General features: G+C 37.7%; 1 protein-coding gene across 5 annotated transcripts in view; it reads right to left on the bottom strand.

The window, feature by feature from the left end:
• The window catches only part of GPR174 (G protein-coupled receptor 174), a 57356-nt gene that overhangs the window by 17328 nt on the left and 22947 nt on the right, over window positions 1-17081 (bottom strand). For all 5 annotated transcript variants that reach the window (XR_005526937.1, XM_039224299.1, XM_039224301.1 and 2 more), the window contains one exon: window positions 13161-13254. The gene's annotated coding sequence lies outside the window, so the exon portion shown is untranslated. The remainder of the gene's footprint in view (window positions 1-13160; window positions 13255-17081) is intronic.

Raw genomic sequence — 17081 nt, 5'->3', positions numbered from 1 at the left:
ATGTACCTTGCTGTCTCTAGCTTTTAATTTTATATAAATGTCTTTTTCCCAGTTCTCTATCCCCACTTTCCCACTTTGATAGACAAATTCTTGATACAAAGGATAATTTCAATTATCTTATTTCCTCTTTTGAGACTTCACTGAATCATTCAAAGTAAAATTAACTTTCCTTCCTTTGACTTCCCAAAGCATTTTGCTTGTACCTCTTCTATAGCCTAATGTGTTTCATCCTGTCTGATAGTATAGTTAGTTGTCCATATAACCACTAGATTGTAAGTTCTTTGACAGTAAAGACTCTGTCCTAATCATATTGTGTATGTCTCACAACACTTAGAATATACCTGTATTAAATGTTCATTAATAGACCTTCAGAAAATGTCTGATAAATAAATAATGCAAATGTCCATACATGTGTGTAGAAACATTTTTTTTTCAATAATCCAGTTTTGTATAATTTTTGTAGTATGTATTTTAAAGTCTTTTCAAATTGTAAAATCTAAAATCATTCAGTGATTTTTAGCTATGGTTTTAATCATTGATATGAACTACATCAAAAGCATTTAGAGATTACAAAAGCCACTTTTTAAGGAACATTTCTTATTATTTACTTGGAATCACATCTGATTTTTAATAGAATTATCTTTTATTCCCTAACAGTAAAATTTGCTCTTTCTTATTATCATTTGCCAATGGATAAAACAAGCGCTCTAAATGCCATCCCAGTGAACCGATTAGGATTTCCTTCATAGTTTCTCCCAAAATAATTACAAGTTATTTATTTAAGTATTTGGGAATCAGACTCAAGAAACTTCAGAAACAATCAAAAAGAAAATACATCTTCAGAGTCACAGTAGCCCCACAAGCTTCTTGTCCATTTACCATTTAAAAAAATCATCCAGGGGCGCTTGGGTGGCTCAGTCGGTTAAGCGTCCAACTTCGGCTCAGGTCATGCTCTCCTGGTTCGTGGGTTCAAGTGTCTGGCTCTGTGCTGACGGCTAGCTCGGAGCCTGGAGCCTATTTCGGATTCTGTGTCTCCCTCTTTCTCTGACCCTCCCCTGTTCACGCTGTCTCTCCCTCTCAGAAATAAATAAAACATTTTTAAAAAACCATCCAACTACAAATTTGCCACCTTTCTTTACAAGCTGTGAGCTAAGGCAGAATATACAACTCAAAATACACTCACTGCCTTTTAAAAAATTCATAATTCTTCAAAATATACATTTATGCAGCCACATTGTATTACAATAAAAGGAAGTACAAATATAATCAAGCCAGGTTAAAAAAAGTTGCACCCTTTCACCCACACACCAAAATGGAGTAGAGCACACTTTGTGGCAATGTGGTACTAATTTTATTTTCTCTGCCACAGCCTGTTGCCTCCTTATAGCTGGAAATGATAAGTTGCTTCCCCACCATAACAAGAGAAATCACCAAGAACTTGAAAGTGTGTTGAGTAGCTACTGATCTCCAAAACCTGAAGTTGAAAAAAACATGTTTTTCTTATTAAATTTACCTGTCAGGTTGCTCACTTTTATTTCTCACACAGGCCAACTGCTTACCTCTCTACGTCATTATTTTCTCAAAAAGTAAAGCTGTACTTCTGGAGGTAAGTAAGCCTAGGGAATTAATTTTGCCTAGGGTAAGTTTAGGAGTAATTGAGGCAAAAGTTTGGTCTTTTCTTATTTTTAATTCCTTCCCCTTAAATACAGCCTGTAAAAGACTAAAGAGAGAAGCCGTTTCTATTCCAAAACTTGTAACAAATAAAAAGGTTTTTATTCTCTGGGGCGCCTGGGTGGCTCCGTTGGCTGAGAGTTCGACTTCAACTTAGATCATGATCTCACCGTTCGTGGGTTCCAGCCCTGCATCGGGCTCTGTGCTGACAGCTAGCTCAGAGCCTGGAGCCTGCTTCAGATTCTGTCTCTCTCTCTCTCTCTCTCTCTCTCTCTCTCTCTCTCTGTCATAAATAAATAAAACATTAAATTTTAAAAAAAATTTCCCCAATGAATGGCATCATTTGTCATTATTTGGTTGGTTTTAATTACTATTTCACTGGAATGAAAAGTAAGTTGCTATCCACTTCTTGAGATGCATTTAGATTGAGTTCATTGTATTTACCCCAGTTTTCTTTGTAACATTTTAACAAGTGTTACAGAAATAAGATTTAAATCTAAGAGATGGCAAATAGCTTAATTTCAAGCGCCCTCCACCTTGTTCTTACCAATATAAGCATATGTTAAGTACAAAGTGATTGGAGTCATAACTCTAACAGTTTGGAGAGTCAATTGATCTTTTAGCAATTGACATCAGCAACAGTAACTGCAAATATGTGAAGTCTGGTTATTTTTATCTTAAGATGGCCATCAAATGGTTATGAGCTTCTATCATTTGTCCTGTAAGTGGCTCTTTACCTTTCTTTCTTTCTTTCTATCTATCTATCTATCTATCTATCTATCTATCTATCTATCTATCTATCTGTCTATCATCTACCTATATCTATCATCATCATCATCATCATCTCTCATCTATCTATCCATACATGAATCATTTAGAAATGTCTTCAGACATGGGATAAGAGGAAGATTAAAAATAAACTGCTAGGAATTCTAAATGTATCAAAAACTAAGACACTTTCCTTACCCTGTCTTTCCCAATATTGGGAATATCACTGATATCATCAATAACACAGTTTCAACTTTAAATCCTATTTAAACCTCTTTCTCTCCATCATTTCTCAGCCTCCTCTGTAGATGGCTACTTGGTTCATGTGATCGTCCCCACAACATTGTTCTAATCTGCCTTGTTTCTGCCATAGTTCTGGTTCTGTCTGACTTCCTTTTTACTCTCATAACCTCTCCAACTATGCCCTCAAGTATCCTGCATACCACACCAAGGTATACCCACCATCCATTTAACCTATACCCCACCCGACTTCCCTTAAGTAACTCTCAGTTTGTTCTCTATAGTTCAGAATAGGCTTTATGGTTAGCCTCTCTCTCTCTCTTTCTTGATTAGTTCAATCCACTATCAAAGATAAATCCACAGAATAAGTTATGAGAATATTTCATAAAGCACAGCATCACTACGCTAAGCATATGGCTTAGAAAAGTGACCATTTGAAGGTAACATTGATTTGAAAATGTCAATTGTGATGAATTTCTTTAAATTAGCCATAGCAAAGGCAGCTTTAGTGTAATGAAAATCATATTAAATTAAGAGTGAGAAGTCTTGAGTTCTTGTTCCATATCTGTAATTGGATGTCTGTGCAACAGTGGGCAAATCAATTTATTTGAGATCTTATTTATTTATTGGAGGGCGTCTCTGAATATGCTTTATTTATTTATTTTTACAAATAGTTTATTGTCAAATTGGTTTCCATATAACACCCAGTGCCCATCCCCACAAGTGCCCTCCTCCATGCCCATCTCCCCCCTCCCCCCCACATCCATCAGTCCTCAGTTTGTTTCTCAGCATTCAAAGTCTCTCATGGTTGGCCTCTCTCCCTTTCCCCCACCATTTCCCCCCTTTTTCTCCCCCATGGTCCTCAGTTAAGTTCCTCCTAATCCTCCTATACCTGCAAACATATGATATTTGTCCTTCTCTGCCTGACTTCTTTCACTCAGCATAACACCCTCCATGTCCATCCATGTGGCTACACATGGCCAGATTTCATTGTTTCTCATTGCCATGTAGTATTCCATGGTATAGATAAACCACATCTTCTTGATCCATTCGTCCGTTGATGGACACTTAGATTCTTTCCATGTTTTAGCTATTGTTGAGAGTGCTGCTATGAATATTGGGGTACATGTGCTCCTATGCATCAGCATTTCTGTATCCCTTGGGTAAATCCCTAGCAGTGCTATTGCTGGGTTATAGGGGAGTTCTGTTGTTATTTTCCTGAGGAACCTCCACACTGTTTTCCAGAGGGGCTGTACCAGTTTGCATTCCCACCAACAGTGTAGGAGGGTGCCCGTTTCTCCACATCCTCGCCAGCATCTAGAGTTTTGCACAGCAAAGGAACTCTACACAAAGGAACACCCACAAAACTAGTAGGCAACCAACGGAATGGGAAAAGATAGTTGCAAATAACATATCAGATAAAGGGTTAATATTCCAAAATCTATAAGGAACTCACCAAACTCCACACCCGAAAAACAAACCACACAGTGAAGAAATGGGCAGAAAATATGAACAGAGACTTCTCCAAAGAGGATATCCAGATGGCCAACAGACACATGAAACGATGCTCAGCATCCCTCCTCATCAGGGAAATACAAATCAAAACCACACTGAGATACCACCTCACGCCAGTCTGAGTGGCTAAAATGAGCAAATCAGAGAACTCTAAATATGCTTTATTTTTTAAAAAGTTTTTATTTAAATATAAGTTAGTTAACAATCAGTGTAATACTAGTTTCAAGTGTAGAATACATAGTGATTCAACATTTCCATACAACACCAGGTGCTAATAACTACTGCATTCCTGAATCCTCTTCACCTATGGAACACATACCTCCACCCCACTTCCCTGTTGTATCCATTAATTTGTTCTTTATAGTTAAAAGTCTCTTTTTTTGATTTGCCTCTCTCTCTCTCTTGTTTTTCCCTTCACTCCCTTGTTTTGGTTTTTACTTCCTTATATAAATGAAACCACATGATGTTTGTGTTTATCTGACTGACTTTACTTAGTATAACAATCTCTAATTCCATTCGTGTCATTGCAAATGACAAGATTTCATTTTTTACGACTAATTTTTTATGGCTGCAAGATTTCTATATATTGATTTTATATCCTGCAAGTTTACTGAATCTGTTTATCATTTCTAGAAGTTTTTTGATGGAGTCTTTCAGGTTTTCTATGTCATATCATCTGCAAAGAGCGAACATTTTACTTCTTCCCTGTTGATCTGGATGTCATTTATTTATGTTGTGTTACTGCTGTGGCTAGAACTCCCAGTACTATGTTGAATAAACGTGGTGTGAGTGATCATTCTTTGTCTGTTCCTGGCCGTACAAGAAAAACTCTGTTTGTCCCCATTGAGGATCACATTAGCTGTAGAATTTTCATATAAGGCCTTTATTTTGTTGAGGTATTTCCCCTGTAAACCTACTTTGTTGAGGGTTTTATCATGAATGGATGTTGTATTTTGTCAAATGCTTTTTCTGTGTCAATCTTATACTTGCTTTCATTAATGTATTGTATCACATTGATTTATTTGTGATATTGAGCCCCAGTTGCAACCCAGGAGTAAATCCGATGTGATTGTGATGAATGATTTTTTTAATGTATTGTTGGATTCTATTTGCATCCATGTTCTTTTTTATCGAGGATTTTTGCATCCATGTTCTTTGTGAATATTGACTTTTTATTAGTAGAATTTGTATCTGGTTTTGGTTTCAGGGTAATGCTGGGCTCCTCAAATGAATTTCGAAGTTTTCATTCCATTTTTTTTTTGGCGGGGGGAATTGTTTTAAAAGAATAGGTATTGACTCTCCTTTCAATGGTTAGTAGACTTCACCTGTGAACACATTTAGTCATGTACATTTTTTCATTTGGAGTTTTTAATTACTGCTTCAAACTCTTTACTGGTTATTGGACTTTTCAAGTTTTCTACTTCTTCCTGTTCTAGGTTTGGTATTTTACATATTTCTAGGAATTTATCCATTTCTTCCAGTCTGTCCAATTTTTGGCATATAGTTTTTTTCCTATAAGTTATATATATATATAGTATTATCCTATAAGTTTTGTTTTTCTCTGGGCTTTCTTGTTATTTCTTATCTCTCACTTGTAATATTATTTATTTGGATCCTTTCCCTTTTGTTTTTGATAGGTAAGTCTGACTAGAGGTTTATTAATTTTATTATTTTTTTCAATGAACCATCTCCTGGATTCACTGATCTGCTATATTGTTTTTTATTTGTTTGTTTGTTTCTATGTTATCTATTTCTGTTCTAATCTTTATTAATTCTTCCTTCTGCTGGCTCTAGGTTTCATTTGTTCTTCTTTTTCTAGCTCCTTTAGCTGTAACATTAGGTTCTTTATTTGTGATTTTTCTTGCTTCTTGAGATATCTTGCTATATATTCCCCTTTTATGATTACTTTTGCTGTTTCCCAAAGGTTATGGACCATTGCGTTTTACATTTTCATTTTTTCCATGCACGTTTTTTTTCTTCTATTATATCCTGGTGACCCATTTGTTGTTTAGTAGCATGTTATTCATTCTCCAAGTGTTTGTGATCTTTCTCAATTTTTTCTTGTGATTGACTTCCAGTTTCATAGCACTGTGTTCAGAAACGATACCTGATATGACTTTGATCTTCTTGAATTTGTTTAAGCTGGCTTTGTGCGATAAAATGTGATCTATTCTTGGGAATGTTCCATGTGCACTTGAAAAGAATGTGTAGTTTGCTGCTTTAGGATGGAATGTTAAGAATATATCTGTTAAATCCATCTGGTCCAGTGTGTCATTCAAAGCCATTGTTTCCTTGCTGATTTTCTGTTTAGAGGATCTGTCCGTTGATGTAAATGTGGTTTTAAGTTAGTTCTATGTTGTTGGGACGCCTGGGTGGCTCAGTCGGTTAAGAGACTGACTTCGGCTCAGGTCATGATCCAGCGGTTCGTGGGTTCAAGCCCCATATTGGGCTCTGTGCTGACAATTAACTCAGAGCCTGGAGCCTGTTTCAGACTCTGTCCCCCTCTCTCTCTGACCCTCCCCTGCTCATGCTGTCTCTCTCTCATTCAGAAATAAATAAAACATAAAAAAATTTTTAACAAAAAAAGTTCCATGTTGTTATTATATTATTATCTATTAGTTCCTTTATGTTTCTTATCAATTCTTTTTTTTCATTTTTAAATATTTATTTCTGAGAGAGAGAGAGAGTGAGCAGGGGAGGGTCAGAGAGAGGAGACACAGAATCAGAAGCAGGCTCCAGGCTCTGAGCTAGCTGTCAGCACAGAGCCCGATGCAGGGCTCGAACCTATGAACCGTGAGATTATGACCTGAGCCTAAGTTGGGCGTGTAACCAACTGAGCCGTCCAGGCGCCCCTATCAATTCTTTTATGTATTTGCATGTTTCATGTTAGGTACATAAATATTTACAATTATTAGATCTTATTGGATTGTACTCTTGATTATTATATAGGCCTTTCTTTGTTTCCTGTTATAGTCTTTGTTTGAAAGTCTAGTTTGTTCACAGTATTTATTGCTAATCAGGCTTTCTTTTGACAACCATTTGTATGGTAAATGTTTCTCCGTCCCCTCACTTTCACTCTGAAGGTGATGTTAGGTCTAAAATGAATCTCTTTTAGGCAGCATATAAATTGGTCTTTTTTTTTTCCATTATGTGACCCCATATCTTTTGATTGGAGTGTTTAGTCCATTAATATTCAAATTATTGATAGATATGTGTTTATTGACTATTGCTTGCTTTGTCATTTTTTCTGGAAATTTTCTCTGATCTTTTCTGGTCTTTGTCACTTTTTGTCTCTCCTTTGCACTCAAACAGTCTCTAGTAATACTTCCTGCAGGGCTGGTCTAATAGTTATGAACTCCTTCAGTTTTTGTTTCCCTGGAAAACTCTTTAACTCTCTTTCTATTCTGAATGATAGCCTTGTTGGAGAGAGTATTCTCGGCACAGATTTTTCCCATTCAACCATTTGTTATATCACATCACTCCTTTCTGGCTTGCCAAGTTTCTTTTGAGTAATCTCCAGCTGGCCTTATGGATTTTTGTAAGTTAGGGACCTTTTTTTTTTGGTCTTGTTGCTTTTAGGTTTTTTCTTTAGTACTATATGTTGCAAATTTAATTACAATATGTCTTGGTGTTGGCCTGCTTTTGTTGACTTGGGAGGGAGTTCTCTGTGCCTTCTGGATCTAGATGTCTGTTTCCTTCCCCAGATTAGGCAAATTTTCAACTAGTATTTCTTCAAGGAAAATTTCCACCCCCTTTTCTCTCTTTGCCTCTTCTGGGACTCCTGTAATATGAATGTTATGACATTTGATGATGTCACTGAGTTCCCTAAATCTACTCTTATGTTACATGATGTTTGTTTCTGTCTTTATTCAGGTTTATTACACTCTTACTTTGTCTTCTGTGTTATTAATTCATCCCTCTCCTTTACCCAGCCTGCTATTCATTGCATCAAGCCTGTTTCTAATTTTGTTTATTAAGGCCTTCATCTCTGAATTGTTTTCACTTCTCTTATATCTGTGATAAGAGTCTCACTAATGTCTTCTATTCTTTTATAAAGCCCAGGTAGTATTTTCATGATGTTGCTTTAAGTTCTCCATCAAGGGTGTTACATATATATATATATATATATATATTTTTTTTTTTTTCCCCTCAGACCTCTGGCGATGGTCTTATCTTGTTCTTTCATTTGGGATAAAGTCTTACTACTTTGCATTTTGTCTAAGTGTCTGACCTTTTCTCTGTGTTAGAAAAGCCAGTTATGTCTCCTGCTCCTGAAAGGATCTTATGAAGACAGGGTCATGTAGTGCCTATGTTTTGGTGCTTCCGGGTGTGTCACTGGCATATACTGTGTGCACCTTGCTGTTGTGCTTTGAATTTTCTCTCTTTCAGACCAGTCATCTGCAGAAGATTTCCTTGCCTGTTGTGGGCAGTGTTTCATCCCTGGACTGAATGTGATTCATTTTAACTAGGTGTGTTCTGGTCTGCTTGTGAAATGAGACCTGTCATCACCTCCTCCAGAATCAGGCCTTGCAGAACTCTCTGGTCTGGGGACATGGTGTATGCAGGGTTTTTCCCAGACTTCTGGGTAAAGGGCCTGCCATGATAGGAATGAGTCAAGAGTTGCTGAGAAGTGCACTCTTACCAGATCACAGAGGGTGGAGCTTGCTATATGTAAATAAGTCAGCCATTGTGGGTGCTGTGTTGCTTCCTGCAGTTGCTTCAGTGTTTATGCTGAGGGCTGGGGGAGGGAAATGGTGCCAGTCAGCTCCTTTGTTCAGAGTGAGTTACCTCCATGAATACAGCCTCTCAGAGACATGTTCTGAGAAGAGTGAATAGTTTCCCCATGTGTGACCCAGACACTCTTAAAATTGTCAGATTGCTGTTTTCACACTGTCCACTCCCTTCCTTCTCTCCAGGAGCAGAACAGTTCCCTCCAGGCTGTGTAACAGCCAAGCCCACTGACCTTTAAAACTACAGGTTTTAAGCTAGAGTGGTTGCAAAAACTCAGGAAAGTCACCTTCTATGTTGTTCAAGCCAATGTCTTTGCACAAACATTCTCCTTGTGCATTCACCTGTGTGATCCTCTCTCACCCTTCTCTGCAAACATGGTTCCCTCCCTTTGCAGCACCTGCAATACGTTTCTCCTCTAAACCATGTCTCCATTATTTCTAACTTCTTTGATGTGGTCTCTTTTCTCCTTTAGTTGTGGAGTTTGTTCTGTCCGTCCTCAGGTCTATTTATGGGGTATTATTATGATTTGATAGCTAACAAATTGTGTTCCTGGGATGAGGCAAGCCTAAGGTACTCCTCCTCTGCTGCCATCTTCCGTTCCTCCTTCCTCATTTCTTCTTTGAAGTGTGTAGGTTTAACCAAATAACTTTATAAGACTCTTTTAGCTCTAATATTGTACCATTTTACTTCTGGTTTTTATTATTTTTTAAAACATTTTTCAATGTTTTATTTATTTCTGAGAGAGAAAGAGACATCATGAACAAGGGAAAGTCGGAGAGAGAGGGAGACACAGAATCCAAAACAGGCTCCAGGCACCAAGCTAGCTGTCAACACAGAGCCCGACATGGGGCTCAAACCCACGAACCAGGAGATCATGATCTGAGCCGAAGTCAGATGCTTAACCGACTGCGCCACCCAGGTGCCCCTACTTCTGGTTTTTAAATAGCCCTGATATTCCATGCCGTAATTATGTGTGGATACATATATAATTATTGCATAATATACAAATATTTTATAAATAATAAGGCATCATTTATATTTGACAAGAGTGTGGGAATCTGGAACCACTCTGTCAGAGGGGAAGTAGTTGGGAAGATGGGTAGAATAAAGGGATTCAGAGGTACAAATTTGGAATTGTAAAATAAATAAGTCATGGAGATAAAAAGGACAGTGTAAGTAAAACAATAATATTGTAATGATACTGTATAGTGCCATATGGTGACTATAGTTATGGTGAGCACTGAGTACTCAATGTATAAGATTGTTGAATCAATTGTTCTACATCTGAAACTAACATAGTGTTGTATGTTTATTACATTTCATATAAAAATCAGATTCTGCCATTGACTAGCTCTGTGACATTAAGCATGTTAAGCAGTTCTATTTTTCAATTTGCTTCATCTGTAAAATGAGTTAATAATGCTTAACTCTGTGAGTATTTAATGAGTTAATATTTCTAAGTTTCTATAGTAAGTCCTATATAAATCTATTCTTACAAATAAACAAATTGTTAGCATTTTACATAGTGTAAAATAACTTTATGTATGTCTAAGTATTGTAGCCAAAGACTGAATACAGACTAATGTCTTCAGGAGGAAATCGTAAAAGCAAATTATATATATTTGCATACATAGCTTTTGTTTATTAGTAGAATGTTCTATTTTGTTGTTTGTTTAGTTTAGCTAAGTTTAGTTTAGTTTAGTTTTGTTTTTTTGGATAGTAGTTATAGTTGACTATTTATCTTTATCCCTCAAGCCTGAAGTTGTGTCATGACAGGGGTCCTTTAGGGCTATTAATAAATAAAAATGTACTTGAATTTACCCCAGTTAACTTAAATTTTGTATCACAACAGTAACTTAGGTTTAACCTGCACTTTCATTTGTTAATACCTCCAACTGAGGAATGGTACATAACTTTACAGTACTTTATTTTTCCCACAAACACATATACTAAATACTTAAGTGTAAACATATTCACATACAGGGAATACGAGCACTCTAAAGAGTTGTTAATTATTAAAACCCAGACCTCATATGTAGAGATATAAGTGAATGTAACTGTGTTTAAGGTATTTTTCTTTCTATGTTTATGTGATATATGCAGTCATTTTGTTCCTGATGTTTTGAAGTATAATTAACATGCAGTGTTATATCAGCTTCAAGTGTGCAATATAGTGATTCAACAACTCTATACATTTACTGCTCATCACTATAAGTTTTCCCTTAATCCTCTTTATATACTTCACTCATACTCCCACCACCACCCCGCCTACCAACAACTAGTTTGTTCTCTGTACTTAAGAATATGTTTTTGGGGACGCCTGGGTAGCTCAATCAGTTAAACATCCGATTTCGGCTCAGATTATGATCTCACAGTTCGTGGGTTTGAGCCCCGCATCGGGTTCTGTGCTGAGCTCAGGGCTTGGAGCCTGCTTCAGATTTTGTGTCTCCCTCTCTCTCTCTGCCCCATCCTCCAGCTTGCACTCTATTCTGACCTTCTCTGTCTCAAAAACAAATAAACATTTAAAAAAAGAATGTGTTTTTTTGTCTTTTTAATTTTTTTTATTTGATAAATTCCACATATTAGTGAAATCATATGGTATTTGTCTTTCTCTGACTTATTTTGCTTAGCATAATACTCTTTATTTTTTAATATTTTTATAGTTTTTATTTATTTTTGAGACAGTGAAAGATAGAGCATGAGTATGGGAGAAGCAGAGAGAGAGGGAGACACAGAATCTGAAAAAGGCTCTAGGTTCTGAGATGCCTGCACGGAACCCTATGTGGGGCTCGAACCCACGAACCTGAGCCGAAGTTGGACTCTTAAACGACTGAGCCACTCAGGCGCCCCTAGTGTAATACTTTTTAGATCCATTCATGTTGTTGCAAATGGCAAGATCTTCTTTTTCTTTTTAATGGCTGAGTAATATTCATGTGTGTGTGTGTGCGCGTGTGTATGCGTGCGTGTGTGTGTATACACTTCTTATTCATTCATCTATCACTGGACATTTGCATTGCTTACATAATTTGTGTGTTCTAAAAAATGCTGCAGTAAACAGAGGAGTTCCTATACCTTTTTAAATTAGTGTCTTTGTTTTCTTTGGGTAAATATCATAAAATTTCTAGAAGAAAACATAGACAGCAATTTCTTTGACATTGGCCATAGAATCATTTTTCTGTTTGTCTGTCTCCTCTGGCAAGGAAACAAAAGAAAAATTAAACTATTCAGATAACACCAAAATAAAAAACCTTTTGCACAGTAAAAAAAAAAAAAAATCAACGAAACAAAAAGACAACCTGCTGAATGGAATGGAAGCAGATATATGCAAATGATGTATTCAATATCTCATTAATATCCAAAAATATAGTTTAAAAACTATAAAACTAAACACCAAAAATCCATAAATAATCTGATTTTTAAAAGGACAGAGGGCCTGAACAGACATTTTTCCAAAGAAGACATACGAATGACCAACAGACACATGAAAAGATGCTCAACATCACTAATCATCAGGGAAATGCAAGTAAAAATCACAATGAGATTTGCTGCTGATATTTCTTAAATGAGTTAAATATTATACAGGTCCTATTACAATGGTTAGATATCTAGACTGGTGTTTCAATAATGCATTTCTTCTAAGAATAAACATACAGAAAAAGGAGCAAAAGGAAACATAGTAAACTCTCTCTCTCTCTCTCTCTGTCTCTCCAAAATCCACATCTTCAGAATCTGTTCTAAGATTCAATGACCTTTAAGCTTACCAATCAATAAATAGACATTTGCTTATTATTCATGTGATTCATTTCAACTACTGTATTATTTTTTCTCAGTAAATGGCATCCCTTTCCTCAACACACACATATTACTTTGTACTGTATAACTAGAGTGGACAATATATGCTGAGTGATATTTATGTAATTTTTTGTTTGCTTAATAAAGTCAGGATCAGCATGACTCATTTTTCATTTTGTCTCAGTTTCCAATATGACTCAGCAAGGCAGTATTTTAAAGAATATAACATTCTACCAAATACTCCAGAAAATGCAGCCTTTAATATTCTATAAAAATACGTTCATTGACTTCAAGAACCTGGTCATTATCTAGTAATATATTAAGTGGACCAGCAAATGTAGGACAGGGGCCTGGGGAGGACTCTCAGTTCAGTGACCCCAGCATGAAAAAACACTTTTAGGAATGATGCTAAAACGGAATCAAGACTATATTTGAGTACCTACTTTTTTTTCTCCAGTGCTGGTGGAATTCCTTAATCAGAGCAATGTAGTCTGCAGAAGAAGCCATGGGGAATATGCTGGTTTAATTCATTTATGCCTGAAAAAAAATACAAGAGTAGTAGTCAAGTGCAGCATGAAGAAGATGCTCATAGAGGGCTGTGATACTTCAGAAGATGGGTGCTGAGACCCCAAAAATGGATTACGATGGGCGAAAAAGCATGGAAAGAGTTATACTTGGTTGATAGGAGTAGCAAAGTCAAATGGGGATTCCTTTACCATCTGACATCTTTTTCTGACTTGGTAGCCCTTGGAAAGGGTAAATGATGATAAGAATGTCAGTGGTAGAGTTCACATGTCCCTCCTTAGTCACAGGGAGCTCTTAACTGTGATGAACCAGCCTAGAAAAATCCCACAGTTTCTAGTCAAACACAGCACAATTGGAGGTTAGGGACTGACTTTTATTTTTTCAGTTGGGAATATTTTCAGAGTTCTCACAACCACAACCACTTCATTGATTAGTGAATACACATGGAAAGAGACCCAACGGGCCACTGGCTGTCAGCACAACTGATGCTGAGATAGATTAAATTCTACAAAACACTGCCTTACAGATACCATTGCAAGGCTTGTAGAAGGCTTCTCATATGGGATAACTTAGGAGAATGAAAAACCATACTCCACTACTCTCTACTCCACGTTACCCAATCATCTCTTGCCCAAGCTTGCCACCTTGCCTGAAATATCCCATTATAGATTCAATCCTTCAAGGCATTTTGTATTCAAGAATTTCTTAGTAAATAAAAATACTGCAAGGAGGATTTTCACATTAACTCATTAACTGTAGTCAATCAGATAAGCTAGTTTTCACCTTAGAAAGCGGACATGATGAAATACAAATGGAGATACATTTTACTTAATAGAAGAAGAGAAGTAAAATAACATAGATGGGGACAGTTTTAGGCGGTGCAATATAGTAGGATTAGGGAAACCAGATTGTATCGTGTTGGCAGAGAATTCTACAAAAATGAGGAGTGGGTGGGAAAGATAGAAGGCAGGCAACCAACATAATAGCTTTCGCCTAAACAAATTTGTATCAGTCTAGTCCTTTTAAGAATCTTTTCTCACCTAGACTGCAAAATTCTTGGGGAGGGGCCACCTTTCAAAGAGAATAGAGATAAACGCCAGCTTCAGTTGGGAAATCTTGAATCACTTGCTTTCTGTTTTTCTCCCTATCCTAACCTCATTTTCATCCTTTTGTACAATGAGTACAATAATGTATACTCCTGGAGTGTATTGTAAAAATTACTTGAGATACCCCAAGTAAAATCCAGTAAGACAGTGCTTAGCACATAATAGATGCCCAATACATATCATTTGTCCTTTTCTTCAGGCCTCCAACATATACTAAATAAGATGCTTGTCATACAAGGACTTCTCAATAAATTCTTTAAAAAGACTTGAAGAAAAAATAGCAGTGAGAATAAGATAGACTAGAGTAAGCAGAAAGCATTCCCAGGAGCCCCAGAATCCACAGTAGTCTGTCATGCAGGCAAGGAAAGAAATTTCAGACAGAAAATTACAAATAGAAAAAGTTATGAACCTTATTGGTCTTTTGTTGCATGTGAGGCATAGAAAGAACTATCTACATGCCCGCCGAGTGGGACAGATAATGTGAAGACAAACTAGAACAATAGTTCATAGGGACAGAATTCAGTGACTGAGCAGTTACAGATTAATTATAAACATCACCAGACAAATCCAGCTGGACAGAAACAGGTTTTATTAAAATGGTGAATATTCTCAGGTACTTTAAAAAATCTTTTATTTATTATATTTCATGGGCAGGAATCATGTAAGATACCAAAAAGGTGGTTTTTCTTTGAGGGTTGTTTCATCACTTTCTTCTAGAAAAGTCATATGACCTAAAACTGTTCTGTAGTACTTGCTGGCTTTTCCAACTCCCAAGACAGGACACATAGCTGAGAGAAAGCAGAGTATGGGGAAAAAAGGATAGATCAGAGACTTAGAACATCTGGATTCTAGTCTTCACTTTATCACTAATTGGTGGAATGACTTTGGAAAAATAAATTCATTCTCTGGGCCTTAATCGTTCATCTGTAAAATTCAATAGTTGGACTATACTATCCCTAAGGTTCCTTTGAGTTCTGACATTTTAAATCTCGTACAAAATTCTATTTGGTTAGCCTAGGAATGTGGTGAGAGGGTGGATCCTAAGCTCACCTCCATCCAGGTATACACCAAATAACAGCCACACCAGTGCAACTAACCCAGGAAACAACCCAAAGCTCGCAAAACAGACTCTCCATAGTTAATCCCAGTAAGGAGCCTACATAAAAATTGTGATAAGGGCAGAAATGTGGTTATGAACCAAACTCCTGGACAGACTAACCACACATGGGAGGGACACCACAAGCATGGAAAAGAAGAGGAATAGACCCCACACTAGTCACCCCAGATACAAAGGACCTGCACTGGGAAGATGAGTCTTCATAACATTTGGCTTTGAAAAACAGTGGGGCTTTTTTTAAAAAAATGTTTAATGTTTATATATTTTTGAAAGAGGGAGAGACAGAGAGAGAGAGAGAGAGAGAGAGAAGGGGAGTGGCAGAGAGAGGGAGATACAGAATCAGTCCGAAGCAGGCTCCAGACTCAGAGCTGTCAGCACAGAGCTCATTGCGGGGCTCGAACTCACAAACTGCAAAATCATGACCTGAGCAGAAGTTAGACACTTAATTGACTAAGCCATCCAGGTGCCCCCAAAAATTGTGAGGCTTAAATTTGCACTTTTACACTAAGAAAAATCTTAACACTTGGTGTTTCAAAAAACAGCATTTTTGGGGTGCCTGGACCGTTTAGTCAGTTGAGTGTCCGACTTTGGCTCGGGTCATGATCTCATGGTTCGTGGGTTCGAGCCCCACGTCAGGCTCTGTGCTGACCGCTGGCTCAGAGCCTGGAGCCTGCTTCAGATTCTGTGTCTCTTTCTCTCTCTGTCACTCCCCTGTTCATGCTCTGTCTCTCAAAAATAAATAAATGTCAAAAAAATTTTTATCAGCATTTTTAACTGTGGAAGAGCCAGAGGGGAAACTGAGTCCCAGCTATTAAAGAGACAGTATAAAAAACCACCTGCAAGACACAACATAGAAGCAGCAGTTGAAAAAGTGCCTGGCGGGGCGCCTGTGTAGCTCAGTCGGAAAAGCGTCTGACTTCAGGTCAGATCATGATCTCAAGATTCATGGGTTCGAGCCCAGCATCAGGCTGTGTGCTGACAGCTAGATCAGAGACTGAACCCTGTTTCAGATTCTGTATCTCCTTCTCTCTCTGACCCTCCCTTGCTCACGCTGTCTGTCTCTCTCTCTTTCTCTCTCTCTCTAAAAAATAAATAAAACATTTAAAAAAGTGCCTGGGGATTCATGGCAAGATGGCAGAGAAGTAGGGAGCTCAGTACATTTCACTCGCCCCCATCTCTCAAACGGAGAAGGCCTGAAGCCATAGGAACCCTTGCAGAATCCAGGAGATGGAGAGGAAATGGAGACAGAGTCTGCTGAGAAAAACTTATAGCATGAGTATGAATTGGGGAAGATAAAAACGGGCGGGACCAGAGACACGGAAGGAGGGAAGGGAGCCCCCTTTGCTGGGAATCACGGTGAGTCTAGAGGAAAAAAAGAATGAGCGGCCAAAACTGCTCAAGACACTGTCCCTGTCACTGTAGAAGAGAAAAAAACTCGGCTCAGGACACAGAGGGATCCGGTTTCCTGCTGTCCAGCTGACCCTAGCCAGGACACACTGGTCCCAGGGAACCCCAGGAGAAAATGCTACTCGTTTGCCAGCTCAAGCTGGAGGGGAAGCAGCAGCGCCTGAAGCCAAGACTCAGGGCTTCTGGCTATGCTTGATCCCCAGGGGGGA

Source organism: Hyaena hyaena, unplaced genomic scaffold (genome assembly GCF_003009895.1).
Source record: "Hyaena hyaena isolate Hyena2069 unplaced genomic scaffold, ASM300989v1 scaffold_1588, whole genome shotgun sequence".
Lineage (NCBI taxonomy): Eukaryota > Metazoa > Chordata > Mammalia > Carnivora > Hyaenidae > Hyaena > Hyaena hyaena.
Note: the sequence above shows the minus strand (reverse complement) of the source record. Positions and strands in the feature narration are given on the sequence as shown.